This window comes from Podarcis cretensis (assembly GCF_951804945.1).
Source record: "Podarcis cretensis genome assembly, chromosome: 3".
Classification (NCBI taxonomy): domain Eukaryota; kingdom Metazoa; phylum Chordata; class Lepidosauria; order Squamata; family Lacertidae; genus Podarcis; species Podarcis cretensis.
In genome coordinates this window covers 4,710,986-4,723,689 of record NC_137172.1, presented here as the reverse complement: position 1 = coordinate 4,723,689, position 12,704 = coordinate 4,710,986, and the positions used below count along the sequence as shown (strand labels likewise).

Genomic DNA, 12,704 nt, shown 5'->3' with positions numbered 1-12,704 from the left:
TGTCACAAGAGACAAGGGCACTGCAGGACTTGACATCTTTCCGCAGGGCCTGTAAGACAGAGCTGTTCCACCTGGCCTTTGGTCAGGGCGCAGCCTGACTCCCTCCTTTGGCAATCTTTACAAAACTTTAGTTTATGGTTGCCATCAATTTTGATTTTAATTAATTTTTATAATGTTTTTATAATGTACTGTTTTAGTGTTGTTAGCCGCCCTGAGCCCGGCTTCGGCTGGGGAGGGCGGGATATAAATAAAATTTATTATTATTATTATTATAGGGCTTGCCGATCAGAAGGTCGGCGGTTCGAATCCCCACAACAGGGTGAGCTCCCGTTGCTCAGTCCCTGCTCCTGCCAACCTAGCAGTTCGAAAGCACGTCAAAATGCAAGTAGATAAATAGGTACTGATCCGGCGGGAAGGTAAACGGCGTTTCTGTGCACTGCTCTGGTTCGCCAGAAGTGTCTTAGTCATGCTGGCCACATGACCCGGAAGCTGTACGCCGGCTCCCTCAGCCAATAAAGCAAGATGAGCGCCGCAACCCCAGCGCCGCAACCCCAGAGTCGGTCACGACTGGACCTAATGGTCAGACGTCCCTTTACCTTTATATATATAATAAGTGTTCATAAATGTACCAACCAAGCACATACATAGATGTGTGGACCACATGTCTGGAGCAGCACAGGAGGACCGCCCTGAAACCATTTTCAAATGTTTTCTCTGTAAGGAGGGAAGAGGTGGGGGAGCCCCCCCATTGTCTTTTCCTTCACAAATCCTGTCTTAAGGGCATGTCTGTGTATGAATAGATTGATCCTGTCACCTGGCTCAGGAACTAAGTATTTGTCATTACAAAAGACTGGCCAGGCTCCCCAGGGTATCCAATCAAGTGAGCATTAACAGGTAACATGCCAGACAAGAGATAAACAACGCACTCAGATTTCTGTTGTAGACCGCCTCTTCTGTGATGTAGGTATGATGTATCCGGGGGGGGGGGTGGTCTTGGGCATCACCCTTCTGTGATGTAGGCTGGATGTTTCTGGGCATGGTCTTGGACTCCGGGGGGGGGCAATTTAAAATGTCTATATAAGGGTGGGCACACCTTTGTTCAGGGTCCTCCTCCTTTCCTGTGTGTGAGGGGAGCACCCTGTTGCAACAGGTCAATAAAGATGAGGCTTACGAGCCGCTTTGCTTCTCAATACAGTGGTACCTGGCAAGACGAATGCCTCGCAAGACGAATGCCTCGCAAGACGAAAGAGTTTTCCGGTTTTTTGAGTTTTTCCGCAAGACGAATTTCCCTAGGGCTTGCTTCGCAAGACGAAACGTCTTGTGAGTTCTTGCGAGTTTGTTTCCTTTTTCTTAAAGCCGCTAAGCCGTTAATAGCCGCTAAGCCGCTAAGCCGTTAATAGCCGCTAAGCCACTAAGCCGCCAATAGCCACTAAGCCGCTAATAGCCGTGCTTCACAAGACGAAAAAACCGCAAGACGAAGAGACTCGCGGAACGGATTAATTTCATCTTGCGAGGCACCACTGTATTCTCTGGTTGGCCTCTGTTATTTTCTCCGACCGATGGAGAACCTACAAAGGACTCTAAAAGGGCTCTTGTGTCCCCCATAAGGGAATAAGGACTGATTTACGTTTATTACAGAGGGTTTAAAAATTGTAGCATGCTTTCTGTTCTGGGCTCCTCGCCTCCTTACAAAGTGGGGGGGACAGACAGCTCCTTGTAAGAGCTCCTTGTGGGATCCCTTGCTGGAGATGTCGGCTGCAAAAACCAACCCCAATTTCCTTACAAACCTGGGAATTATCTGCTGCATGAAAAAGAAGACAAACAACACTTCCTTCACTCGCAAAAAGTCAGCTCTGGAAATGATTTAGGACAGATGTTTTAAGTAGTAGAAGAGTTGGACCAGACTGTAGGAGTTTCTTTTATTTTTCTCCTTCTGTCCTAAAAAAAGAAAACCCCTACTCAACGCTATACTATTTAATTTAAAATAATTTTTTAAGGCTACAACCAACTGGCTTTCTCCCTCATTAAAGTCTGATGAACTGTAATTGAGTCGGTATATTTTTACATTTAAAACGGTGATTTAACAGCTATATTTAACCCTTAATTTGGGCAAGTGTTAAGTATTAAAAATCAAGACCCAATTTGAAATTAAAAACTCAATCAATTTTTATTCGCCCTGATTACCAGCCCCAATTTGCTCCGGTTTATCCCAACTCTGCAACGTTAAAAAACAGAGAGAGAGAGAGATTTGAGGAGCTGCCAGTGACTAAACACCTGTGCCTACCTTTTTCTGAATATACCGTGAATTAGTCCATACAGGGCCCCTGATCGTGAATCGTGGCAAGTCAGAAGCCATGATTATTTTTTTTTATTTTTCCCCCCGGAAAATATTCCTTTATGCCACAGGCACTGTGAGGACCTTAATTGCCAGAAATTGGAAAAAAATCATTTGGGCCAACAAAAATGGAATGACAGGATAAATTATTAGATTATACTGAATTGGCCAGATTAACGGAGACAATTAGGGGACAACCTAGACAAGAATTTCAAAAAGAATGGGGAAAATGCAGAGAATACTTTACCAAACAGTGCCCCAAAATATACACCTGGACTTGTTTTGATTAATTTCTACAGGAGGCTTTGCGGTTTTTAAAGTCATAATTAGGAAAAATTGTAATAATCATATAAAAGAAACAGTATACAAGAAGTAATTAAGGAGGCAATTTACAGGATAAAGGAAGTCTTTTACTTTTATGTTATGTTTTCTTTGTGTAAGGGGATAGGAGTTTTTAATTTTGATAATTAAATTGTCAACGGTGGTGGGTTTGTTTGTTTGTATGAGTTGTTGTGGACTATTTGACATCTTTGACATCGTTCCACAGGGCCTGTAAGACAGAGTTGTTCTGCCAGGCCTTTGGTCAGGGCTCAGCCTGACTCCCCTTCCGTTTTTGTGTAAGAACTACAGTCATACCTCATGTTACAGATGCTTCAAGTTGCATTTTTTCAGGTTACGGATGCGCTGAAACCCAGAAGTACTGGAACGGGTTACTTCCGGGTTTCAGCGATCGTGTATGTGCAGAAGCGATAAAATTGCACTTTGTGCATAAGCGCCAAATCGCAACCTGCACATGCGCCGCTGCAGGTTGCAAACGTGCATCTCACACAGATCACGTTCATAACCCGAGCATCCACTGTAGTACGAAAGAGACCTCCCAGCGTTCTCACAGGCCCATATAAGATCAGCGTACACAGTTGGGCCTGATGAGCATTTACTGTTCCCAACCCAAATCCTGCGGAAAACCATCTAATTCAGATTTTAATTTTATCCTGACTTGTTTTTAAGAGGTGATTTCATTATCATTTGATTTTATATCAATGTTTATATTTGATGTTAGCTGCCCTGAGCCCAGTTTCAGCCAGGATATAAATAAAAGTATTATTATTATTACTACTATTATAGGTAAAGGTAAAGGGACCCCTGACCGTTAGGTCCAGTCGTGGACGACTCTGGGGTTGCAGCGCTCATTTCACTTTATTGGCCGAGGAAGCCGGTGTACAGCTTCCGGGTCATGTGGCCAGCATGACTAAGCCACTTCTGGCAAACCAGAGCAGCGCACGGAAACGCCGTTTACCTTCCCGCCAGAGTGGTACCTATTTATCTACTTGTGCTTTCGAATTCCTAGGTTGGCAGGAGCAGGGACTGAGCAACGGGAGCTCACCCCATCGCAGGGATTCGAACCACCGACCTTCTGATCGGCAAGTCCTAGGCTCTGTGGTTTAACCCACAGCACCACCCGTGCCTTATTACGATTATGGCATGCAACAAACAGGCAGACAGACTGCTGGGTGAAGAAGAAGAAGACGACGACGAATATGAATTTCACCTAGCCAGCCAAATCTGTTTTGGTGACAGGTCTCCAAAGTGACCCTGCTGTTTGTCTGGCTTATCGCCGCTTTGTGGGCAAATGACCTAGAGAACGGTCGACTTCTCCTATGATACATTTCCTTACATGCCATTTACGTACCCATTAGCATCAAGAGCATCTGAAACGGCTTTTCTCTCCTTAAAAAAGAGGGGGAAAGCAGGAAGCAAACACTTCCTGTTTCCTGTCTTCTGTCAAGAAGCACAGCTGCCAAAGTAATAAGGTCCTTATTAAAAGTCAAGCCTGGGACTGACACCTGGGGAGTCCAGGGCAGGTGACAGCAACCTTGGCGGCACGACTGCGAAACGGCACCATGCTTTCTGGACGCTTTCCAGCGCAGACAGGCGAAAAGCAGGATGCTCTGAAACAGAGTAAACATCTTGTCGGAGAACAACCAAAGGCAGTTTTATGCTGCCCTGGGTTTTTTTTTTATATTTTAAACCTTAAGTAGCTGGGAAAGTTGCCAACGTCAATATGGACTTTGCAAAGATGGTATCCTCGGTATCAGAGAGTGAGAGCGAGAGAGACATAAAGGGAAGGCTCTCCTTTCTCTCCCGCAGAGGAGGAGATCACGGAAAGAAGCAAGCATTTTTAAAAAAGAAGGCCCAATGTATTAATCAGACTGAAGGTTATGATGAGACAGCAGGCTTGTGTATTCTCTGCTCAAAAAGAAAAACAGTACATCTTCTCCATTCTACGTCAAGGTCACCAGAATCGCGCCCCCTCAAGGAAAGCTCAATTCAGCACCCTGCGTGTAAATTGCGCGAAATAAGCAAAACTGGGCATCCCTGACTCATTCGGCATAATTCATCCAGCTCCTCTCTTCATGGTGGGACAAGGCAAGAACCAGCAACAAGGGCAGAAGAGGGAGAGACTTGACCCACAGAGATCGCCCATGTCTGTCTGTTGAGATTAGCCAGGTATCCATTGCTGGTCTACTCTTGTCGCCACAAGGGATAACAGTGCTACTTTTGGGAAGGGTGGAGGGGACCAAATGACGCTTCCATCTTTTGTCATAGTTACACGTAGGTAGCCATGTTGGTCTGCCATACTTGAAACAAAATAGTAATTAAAAAATTCCTTCCAGTAGCACCTTAGAGACCAACTAAGTTTGTTATTGGAATGAGCTTTCATGTGCATGCACACTGTGTATCTGAAGAAGTGTGCATGCACACGAAAGCTCATACTAATACCAACTTAGTTGGTCTCTAAGGTGCTACTGGAAGGAATTTTTTTGTTTGTTTTGAACTTTTGTCATGTTCAATTCTTAGATAATCTGGGAAAGTGTTGTTCACAGCAGCAGACACACACCCCCTCCCCAAGTTGGTAATGTAAAAAGGTAAAGGACCCCTGGATGGTTAAGTCCAGTCAAAGGCGACTATGGGGTTGCGGCGCTCATCTCGCTTTCAGGCCGAGGGAGACGGCGTTTGTCCACAGACAGCTTTCCAGGTCATGTGGCCAGCAGGACTAAACTGCTACTGGTGCAATAAGACACAGTGATGGAAACCAGAGCGCATGGAAACGCTGTTTACCTTCCCGCCGGAGCGGTACCTATTTATCTATTTGCACTGGCGTGCTTTCGAACTGCTAGGTTGGCAGGAGCTGGGTCAAAGCAACAGGAGCTCACTCCATCGTGGGGATTTGAACCACCGACCTTCTGACAGGCAAGTCCAAGTGGCTCAGTGGTTTAGACCACAGCGCCACCTGCATCCCCAGTATAACCACAGGCCGGTGACTCCAAAATGGGCATTTTCTGCTCTGGCCACTGAACTTTGGAATGGCCTTTAATACTAATAATAATAATAATAATAATAATAATAATAATAATAACAACAACAACAACAACAACAACAATAATTTATTATTTATACTCCGCCCATCTGGCTGGGCTTCCCCTTTGCCCAACCATTTCCCTGACTCCAGGAGATTGGACTCTCTTATTACTGGATTCCTGTTTCTCACAAAATGAAAACCAGCATAGAGCTATTGTATCTCTGCTTTTAGGATAGTGTTTTGTTTTATTTAAAGCATTTCTTCTTTTTTCTTTAAAGCAGGTTCAAATTTTTAAAAAGTTCTATAAGAGGTGTACGAAAATGCAATACAATTTTAAAAAAAAATAATATTGTATGTTTATTCTTCCATGCCTACAAGGAGCTCAAGCACACATGCATGAACTTTTCCCCACCACACTATGAGGTAGCAGATAGCAGATAGCAACTAGCTCAAAGCCACCAAATGAACTTCATTGGTTTAGGGGCATTAAATTCAGATGCCCTCCACGTGTGAATTCTGTTGAATCGCGCATCAGATTAAATTGCACTGAATTTTCGCCCCGAAAGACAGGAGGAGGGGAGGCAAGAAGGGAGAAGTTTCACCACCCATTGGCAGTTCCTTTCCTCAATCAGAAATTTTGGTACCACTAAAATAAAATAAAAACCAGGGACTTCCTCCTGATGCAACTCCAGCAAATCAAGGTGTTATGGAAATTACTGGGTGGGGGGCACATCTTTAAAGTTAAATATTACAAATATTATGCCTGAATGTATCCTTTCAACTTGACAGCTCAGAGAAATTACCTAGCTATAAAGTAATATAAAATCATCTCCTTTCCCAGTTTTCTCCATTCCAAAGCTATTTTCCCCTTGAAAAAGGACTCCAGGAAGTTCTCAGAGGTGACAATTGCTGGGCTCATTGTTAGCCAAGGGAAGCCAAATCTCATCACCTGACTGGCCTCAGGCTCCAGACTTGCAAAGGAACTTCTATTGTACTTTTGGGTGGTGGGTACTTAAGACATATGGACGCAGGTGGCGCTGTGGGTTAAAGCCTCAGCGCCTAGGACTTGCCGATTGAAAGGTCGGCGGTTCGAATCCCTGCGGCGGGGTGCGCTCCCGCTGCTCGGTCCCAGCGCCTGCCAACCTAGCAGTTCAAAAGCACCCCCGGGTGCAAGTAGATAAATAGGGACCGCTTACCAGCGGGAAGGTAAACGGCGTTTCCGTGTGCGGCTCTGGCTCGCCAGAGCAGCGATGTCACGCTGGCCACGTGACCCGGAAGTGTCTCTGGACAGCGCTGGCCCCTGGCCTCTTGAGTGAGATGGGCGCACAACCCCAGAGTCTGTCAAGACTGGCCCGTACGGGCAGGGGTACCTTTACCTTTACCTTTTACTTAAGACATATTTGTCTAGGCTAATCTTATACCTGAGTCTTGCCCCGCCATGTCTGCTTATGATAATCTTGTACCAAGGACTTGTCTGGACATCTTTGCCAAGGTTAACCCCTCCCTTTTTGTGACATGTCAGTGATGTAGCAATGATGCTGTACGAACTGTATTCTGGGATATGGTGGGAAAGCTTTAAAAGTCTTTTTCACCCCATCCTCGGGGTTCAAATTTGCTCTTTGAACCTATTGCGCAATAAACTTTGGTCTACAGCTATTTGCTCCGGTTGGCTGGACTCCTTCCTTTATTCCACAGGGACCCGTGGCCTCTGCCCGACGAGCTGGGTGACTGAGCAGCCTCGCACCTAGATTTTTCCGTAACATTGGGAACATGTACGCAGAATTATGACATTGCAATGGTACGTGCCAATCTGATTTTTTCCCCATGGTTTGTTACTGCAGATCATGACGTCAGCACAGCTGGCCTCAAAATACACCCCTAAATGAACTTCACTGACCCCAGTCTAGTTCTATCTCAAAAGTGTCCTGAGGCATTGATCACAACTCCTGAGCTCCTCAGACTTTAGGTAAAGATCACTGCAAATAATCTGGTTACCAGGATAATTTAATTACCTGCCTCCTGTAGAAGAATGGGTTCCATACAGGAAAGAGTAAGATAAACTTAGAACTTGGAGCAGTGGCGTAGCGTGGGGGTGCAGGGGGGCCGGCCGCACCGGGCGCAACATCGGGGGGGGGGCACGCGCGCCGCCTCCGAAGTCGCCGAAGAGCCTCGGGCACAGGCTGTAGCAGAGCCCCATGTCTCGCGGAACCGACGAGCTGTGCGCGTGTCCGGGCTGAAGGCGTCCGGCAGGCAGCGGCTCTCAGCGCTCGCCGCGGAGGGCGCACCAGGCAGCCCCTCCTCACAGCCTCGCCGCCGCTGCTACTGCAGCTGCTGGGCCATGTTGCATTTTCCTCGCCTCTCTGCCCTCCTCCTCCTCCGGGCAAGCGGCGTCGTTTGGGCAGAAACTCGCCTCATCACCTGACACGGACCCGCCGCCGCCGCCGTGGCTACCTTACCGTAAATACTCCAGCCCAGGCAGCAGCAAGAAGAAGCTGGCAGCGGTGGCAGGTTAGGGGTTAGGGGGCACAAATTACTTGCCTTGCCCCGGGTGCTGACAACCCACGCTACGCCGCTGACTTGGAGACAAACAAAGATAACCGGTTTGCCATTCCTCACCAAGATCATACTCTTTCAAAAACCAACTCAGCAAAGTAAACGAAATAGGAAATAGGCAAGGACTCGCAGGAAGAGGCAATAGAACAAAGAAATATAACAAGGCTACTCATCTCCTCTCCATTGGCTAAGGATTTTGGGTATAATATACAGCTGAGTGACAGGGTAAAATTATGGAAAGAAGGTTTAAAATTTACTGCATGCAATGCCTTAAAAGAAAATATGATGAAAATGATGTATAGATGGTATATTACACCCGTTAAGTTAACTAAAATGTATAAGGTTAGTAATAAATGTTAGAAATGTAAAGAAAAAGAAGGAACATTTTATCACATGTGGTGGGAATGTAAAAAGGAGAAAAACTTCTCGGAGATGATATATAATGAGATGAAAAAAATGTTGAAATATACATTTATAAAGAAACCAGAAGCATTTTTACTGGGCATTGTTGGGAGTGATATAAACAAAAAGGAATGTAAGCTCTTTTTATATGCAACAACGGCAGCAAGAATACTATTGGCCCAAAAATGGAAGCAAGAAGAATTACCGACGATAGAAGAATGGAGGATGAAACTAATGGACTATGCAGAACTGAATAAACTAACAGGAAGGATTCGAAATCGGCAGGACCAGAAATTCACAGAAGACTGGAGTAAATATACGGATTATTTGAAAAGTATTTGTGAAGATCAGATGACGTTTGTAGGTTTGCAAGTAGTTTTGTGAGTATTATTGGAATTATTGCAAAAATGGATAAGGGGGAGGATGATTAGTTAAGATAATTAAAGGTAATATAAATTTAAGAAATGCATAAAAAGTGGTTAAAACAGTGGATCATCAGAGGTGCTGATGGAAGTCCAAAATGATTGTGTAAGTGATAAAGTTTTGTGGTACGTATTATAATTTAGATGTTAAAATTAATAAAAATAATAAAAAAAGAGATGCACTGGCTAAAATCCATACAAAAACCCTAGTTTTTCAAGAGTTCTGTAAGCTCGATCAAAGAGCTTTATGCCCTCAAGGAACCAACACTCCAGACTGATATTCCCCTGCTCTTTCTTGCATGAATTTTAGTGTGGGTTTGCGGCAAAACAGTCACACTCACTTCCCTTGGGCTTTGGGGGATTAGTTGGGGGTTCTTTTGCCGTCTAGAGTGAGGTGCATTTGTCTTGGAAGATTTGAAGGAGCATCTCTACCCCCATCGTTCTACCCGGACACTGAGGTCCAGCGCCGAGGGCCTTCTGGTGGTTCCCTCACTGCAAGAAGCAAAGCTACAGGGAACCAGGCAGAGGGCCTTCTCGGTGGTGGCGCCCGCCCTGTGGAACGCCCTCCCATCAGATGTCAAAGAGAACAACTACCACCAGACTTTTAGAAGACATCTGAAGGCAGCCCTGTTTAGGGAAGCTTTTAATGTTTGATGCATTACAGTGGTACCTCGGGTTAAGTACTTAATTCATTCTTTAGCTAATGGGGCCTCCCGCTCACGCCGCGCGATTTCTGTTCTCATCCTGAAGCAAAGTTCTTAATCCGAGGTACTATTTCTGGGTTAGTGGAGTCTGTAACCTGAAGCGTCTGTAACCCGAGGTACTACTGTACTGTATTTTAATATTTTGTTGGAAGCCACCCAGAGTGGCTGGGGAAGCCCAGCCAGAAGGGCGGTGTATAAATAAGTTGTTGTTGTTGTTGTTGTTGTTGTTGTTGTTGTGTTGCCCTTTTGCTGCCTGCAGCAGCACCAACATATTCTGTCTCTTTCACTTCACACGACAAAACCAAACTGCAGGCCTGTCACCACTTGAACACAGACCCGCGTGGTGCAAGAAACAGAAAGCAGGCAGGCAGCACAGCATTTCCTCTGTGCACGCCCCACCTACAAGAGGTGCCTTCTGCCCCACGTACGGCGGCTTTGATCGGTGTCCAGAAGTGCTGGGCTGTCGGCGAGACTCTAGCCGTTCAGCTTCTTGAGAGGCTCAGTCATTAGGACAATTTAGTGGATGAGTAACTTGAGCATCTGCCCAGTTGGCTTAAGTTCCAGAATCTGATGAAAGCAAGAGGCTGGAACAATATGTAGTTGTTTCATTCTTCCATGATGTCATGTCAAACATCACCACCGTGGCCTCCGGGGGTCAGGAACGGTGGAAGAGAGGGGGTCGGGAGGGGGCTGAACTTTTATCCCAATCAAGTTCTCACCAGGGGAAATGGGATGTGCAGGTTATGCTTCGCTTTCAGTAGCCTAAAAAGGAGGGGGCATCATGCATGGCGCAAAGTGTGCGGTGAGCATCTCTGGCTGCCCCTGAGATAGGATAAATTGATGCACATTGGGCAGATGAAGGTGATGGACTATATGGAACTGGCGGAAATGGCTGGCAGAATCCGAGACCAAGGAGAAGAGTTGGTGGAAGAAGATTGGAAGAAATTTAAAGTTTATCTACAGAAACATTGTAAAATTAAGGAATGTTAGAAGGATGTTGGAATGAAGTAATGTGGTTTTAGCAGAAATGATATAAAGGATTAAGTAAAAATGGATTGTTAATTGGTGAAAGAACAGAATGATAAATTATTAGGATAGAAATAAAGATGGAAAGGATTTGCTGAAATATCTAATTGAATTAGAATACAAAAAAGGGAGGTGTGAGGAGGTCAAGGAAATAAGCAAAGGAAAGAAAGTTATGTAAAGGATTGATTTGTTGTTGTTTTTCTTTAATTATCTGCATCTTTTTTTCTGTTTTATCCCCCTTTGTTCTTGTATTGTTTTGTATTTTTATTTTTCTGTTTAAATATGTTCTTTATTTTTTCTTTTTGTAACCTTTAAAATCTCAATAAAAATCTATTGGGGAAAAAATAATAAAGTGATGAACATTGGGCACCCCCAACTTCACAGAAATCACCACTTCCTGAAAGATCTGCATGAGTCGCCCATCTGCTCCTGAGCCAGTTTCAAGGTTCTAGACCAGGTAGGCAAACCTGTAGCTAACTTAGGACCTCCTTACCTGCAAGACAGTCCTCTATAGCAGGGATAGGCAACCTAAGGCCCGTAGGCCGGATGCGGCCCAATCGCCTTCTCAATCCAGCCTGCAGATGGTCCGGGAATCAGCGTGTTTTTACATGAGTAGAACGTGTCCTTTTATTTAAAATGCATCTCTGGGTTATTTGTGGGGCACAGGAATTCATTCATTCCCCCCAAAAAAATATATAGTCCAGCCCACCACATGGTCTGAGGGACAGTGGACCGGCCCATGACTGAAAAAGGTTGCTGACCCCTGCGCTATAGGATAACCTGTGTTTTAAAATCAGCTAGGGAGGCTCTCTTGGCAGCGGCACCTGCTACCGGGGTTCATTTGGTGGTGCCACGAGGGAGAGCCTCTGAGATATGGCAGGTGGAGATGCTGAGCTTCTGGTGCCAGGTAAGGACTTGATCATTTATCCAGCCCTTTGCTGGACTGTAATTTGAAGCAAAGCTCCTACTGGCTTTTTTAGGCATTCAGATTTGCAGGAGAAACCACTCTTATTTGTTCCACCAACCTCAGAGGTGCTGGGAATAATGATCCGTGGAAAGTGCCTTCCCTGGGGCAGCTGCTAAATTGTGGAATTCTCTCCCCACAGAGGAGTAAGCCAAGCATCTTCATTGTACTGTACAGTGGTACCTTGGGATGTGAACGGGATCCGTTCCGGAGCCCCGTTCGCATCCTGAATGGAACATAAGATGTGGCGGCGCGTCTGTGCGTGTGCGGGTTGTGTTTTGCCGCTTCCGCGCATGCATGTGACGTCATTTTGAGCGTCTGCGCATGCGCAAGCGGCAAAACCTGACATTAACGCGCTCCGTTACTTCCAGGTTGCCGCGGAGCGCAACCCAAAAGCGCTCAACCTGAAGCACATTCAACCCGAAGTATGACTGTATGCTGAAAATGCACCTCCTTGCCTTGTCCTTTGAGATGTAATGTATTTTGGTTTGGGGGACATAGACCTCTTTTGCCTAATTTATAATGTTCTCTTCCATTTGGAATGGTTTTATGTATTTTTTATCACTGGAATGTCTTTGTCCGCCTTCAGAATTGTCTCTTCTACTGCTTCAACCTGCCCAGGGAACGTATGGTGAAGGGCAAGATAAGAAACCCTACCAAAAAATTTTCCGACTTGGTAATCTGAGGTTTGTATCTCATCTGCTTTATGACACTTGTGCTTCTGTTTTACGTATGTTTTATTGCCATCCGGTTCTGGAATGGCTTTTTGCAACAACGTGTTCCGATAGAAAGGATTTTAAATAAAATAAAAATATACCAACAAGGGTCCAAGCTGACGGTGACCTGAACAAAAGAGATTATGGAGGAGAGGTTAATGGAAGCATCAACCCAGTGTGGGGCAGCTGCCAAAAATCGAATTCCGTATTGTGCACCACTA

At 45.3% G+C, this 12,704-nt stretch overlaps 1 protein-coding gene and 1 long non-coding RNA gene across 7 annotated transcripts in view; one reads left to right on the top strand and one right to left on the bottom strand.

Moving 5' to 3' along the window:
- The window catches only part of HMBOX1 (homeobox containing 1), a 135,022-nt gene that overhangs the window by 93,934 nt on the left and 28,384 nt on the right, over positions 1-12,704 (bottom strand). The gene's annotated exons all lie outside the window — the stretch shown is intronic.
- Positions 6,425-7,352, top strand: LOC307213690. Its single transcript, XR_013837642.1, has 2 exons — positions 6,425-6,727; positions 7,105-7,352. It is a non-coding gene; the product is annotated as an uncharacterized lncRNA (long non-coding RNA).